Source organism: Macaca thibetana, chromosome 7 (assembly GCF_024542745.1).
Source record: "Macaca thibetana thibetana isolate TM-01 chromosome 7, ASM2454274v1, whole genome shotgun sequence".
Taxonomy (NCBI): domain Eukaryota; kingdom Metazoa; phylum Chordata; class Mammalia; order Primates; family Cercopithecidae; genus Macaca; species Macaca thibetana.
The window spans coordinates 52,644,718-52,648,072 of NC_065584.1; the positions used below are offsets into that span (position 1 = coordinate 52,644,718).

A 3,355-nucleotide genomic window follows, 5' to 3' on the forward strand; every position below is an offset into this window, starting at 1 on the left:
AAAAACTGGGCTCTGCCTTTTTGGCAGCTATAATACACTAGAAAAGCCAAAGGATAAAATCATCCCATGTCTTCTTATTATTGTGTTTAACTTTTTTTAAAAGATGGGGTCTCACTATGTTGCTCAGGCTGGTCTCGAACTCCTAGGCTCAAGCAGTCCTTCCACCTTGGCCTCCCAAAGTGCATGGATTACAGGTGTGAGCCACTGCACCCTGCCCTTCTTGCATTATTGAACATAAACATTAAGTACTGCCAATGAGGTGCTTTGGTCCCACAGTGATACTAAAATTTCACAGGCGTTTATTCTATCAAAGGTTGTGCTAAGCTAAATCAGAGGCTGTAAAAAATAGTTAGGCTGAGGCAGGCGGATCAACTGAGGTCAGGAGTTTGAGACCAGCCTAACTAACATGGAGAAACCCCGTCTCTACTAAAAATACAAAATTAGCTGGGCATGGTGGTGCATGCCTGTAATTCCAGCTACTAGGGAGGCTGAAGCAGGAGAACTGCTTGAACCCGGGAGGCAGAGGTTGCAGTGAGCCAAGATTGCATCATTGCACTCCAGCCTGGGCGACAAGAACGAAACTCCGTCTCAAAAAAAGAAAAAAAAAAAGTAATTAATTGAAAGTAGTGTCCAAATCTCATCCATCCTATTGGTTTCCACGTACATAGTAATACGAGTATGAGGAAGTGCCCTCTTCTGGCCAATGCTACACTTGCATGGCTGTGGCTAAAGGATTGCCAACTCATGAGACTGGTTTTTCACCTGTGGCAGGCTCATCTTGGGGTTATCATCAGTCTTGAGTGAATCACATTTGAGGATTCATCCTCCCCTTTCTCTTCCAAGAAAAAAATGAAAATGATGACTGATTTTATGCATCAACGTGGCTAGGCTAGGGTACCCAGTCGTTTGGTCAAACAGTAGTCTAGATGTTGCTGGGAAGACTGTTTTTTGTTTGTTTTTTTGAGACGGAGTCTCGCTCTGTCACCAGGTTGGGGTGCAGTGGCACGATCTCGGCTCACTGCAACCTCCACCTCCTTGGTTCAAGCAATTCTCCTGCCTCAGCCTCCCGAGTAGCTGGGTCTACAGGATGTGCCATCACACCTGCCTAATTTCTTTTTTTTTTTTTTTTTTTTTTTTTTTAGTAGAGACGGGGTTTCACCATGTTGGCCAGGATGGTCTCAATCTCTTGACCTCGTGATCTGCCCACCTTGGCCTCCCAAAGTGCTGGGATTACAGGCGTGAGCTACCAATCCCGGCCTATTTGTTTTTTGTTGTTGTTGTTGTCGTTTGTTTGTTTTGAGATGGAGTCTCGTTCTGTCACCAGGCTGGAGCGCAACAGCGTGATCTTGGCTCACTGCAACCTCGGCCTCCTGGATTCAAGAGATTCTCCTGCCTCAGCCTCCCAAGTAGCTGGGACTACAGGCGTGCGCCACCACGTCCAGATAATTTTTGTATTCTTAGTAGAGACGGGGTTTCACCCAGGTTAGCCCTGTTGGCCAGGATGGTCTGGATCTCTTGACCTCGTGATACACCTGCCTTGGCCTCGCGAAGTGCTGGGATTACAGGCATGAGCCACCGTACCTGGCTGAAGATATTGTTTTAGATGTGATGAATATTTAAATCAGTAGACTCTGAGTAAAGCAAATTACCCTTCATAACGTGGGTTGGCCTCATCCACTCAGTTGAAGGCCGTAAGAACAAAGACTGAGGTTTCCTGGAAAAAAATCCATTCTGCCTCAAGACCGTAATATAGAAACCCTACCTGAGTTTCCAGAGGGCAGATTTTGAATTTAAGATGGCAACACTAACTCTTCCCTGTGTAGCAGGATGAGCCACAGACAAAACTCCTCAGACACCGGATTAAAGAAGGAAGAAGTTTTTTATTCGGCCGGGAGCCTCAGCAGACTCGAGTCTTAAGAGCCAAGCTCCCAGCCGAATGAAAAACCTCTTCCTTCTTTAATCCGGTGTCTGAGGAGTTTTGTCTGCAGCTTGTCCTGCTACACCTGAATTTCTGGCAAGCTGGCCTGCTCTGCAGATTCCAGACTTACCAGTTTCCACAACTGGGTTAGTCAATTCCTTAAAATAAATCTGAGTGTGTGTGTGTGTGTGTGTGTGTGTATCCCTATGTGTTCAGTTTCTCTGGAGAACCCTGATACAAAACACAACTCCAAAACCTATTTTGTGGCAGTGACATCATATTTAAATAACTATCAAGGGACCTGAAGTATAGTAGTTCACCTTCTGGGTTCCAGTTTAAGTCCCGGTCCCACCCCACTTACTAGTTTCATGAGCTTTTATTTAATTATGCTTAGTCTTGGTTTCTTCATTTACGTACGGGAGAAAATGGTAGTATTTGGCCAGCGCAGTGGCTCACACCTGTAATCCCAACACTTTGGGAGGCTGAGGCAGGCAGATCGCTTGAGCTCAGGAGTTCCAGACCTGCCTGGGCAACATGGTGAAACCCCGTTTCTACAAAAATTAGCCACGCATGGTGGCACATGCCTGTAGTCCCAGCTACTCAGGAGACTGAGGCGGGAGAACCACTTGAGACCAGGAGGTGGAGGCTGCAGTGAGCCATTTTTTGTGCTACAGCACTCCAGCCTGGGAGACAAAGTGAGACCCTGTCTTAAAAAATAGTAGTATTTGCTGAATAGGCTGTTGTAAAGATTAGACAAGAAAACATGTGCACTTGAGATAGTATCTCACTCAGAGTAAGTACTCAATAAAAGTTAGTAGTTACTAAAATTATTGTGGGAAGCTGTCACAGAATGGTAATTTACAAAGTGAGGAAAGCTAGCTAGTTTAGTTCCCTTTCCTCCCCAACATTTCTCTCCCAAATCTCTCAGGCACAGACCTTTCACTACAACCTATTCCTGGCGTATATTATAAATTATCATACATTTCTTCTGAAATGCCCTATCTCTTCCTATAGGAATCAATCAAATTTAAAAGCTGGGTTCCAAGACTATACTTTCAGGGATCATTTCTATAGTTTGTTACTAGAGAAGTTTCTCTGAAGGTGTAGAGCAAGAAGATTCCAAATCCAAATTGAGAACAAAATCATCAGTGAAAGCATTATTACATCACAAAGCCAACTTCAGTACATCTTGGTAGTCATTTAAAACAGTAAAGTTATTTTTTAAGTCTTTTTTTTTTTTTTTTTTTTGAGACGGAGTCTCACTCTGTCACCCAGGCTGGACTGCAGTGGCGCCATCTCGGCTCACAGCAAGCTCTGCCTCCTGGTGAGAGGTGAAGCCAGTTGAGCTTCTGTGTCAGGTAGAGACTTGTAGAACTTTTGTGTCTAGCTAAAGGATTGTAAATGCACCAATCAGTGCTCTGTGTCTAGCTAAAGGAT

General features: G+C 44.6%; 1 pseudogene; it reads left to right on the plus strand.

The window, feature by feature from the left end:
* Positions 1 to 2,961: 2,961 nt before the first annotated feature.
* LOC126960490 (uncharacterized) lies at positions 2,962 to 3,055 on the plus strand (annotated as a pseudogene).
* The last annotated feature ends 300 nt before the right edge of the window (positions 3,056 to 3,355 follow it).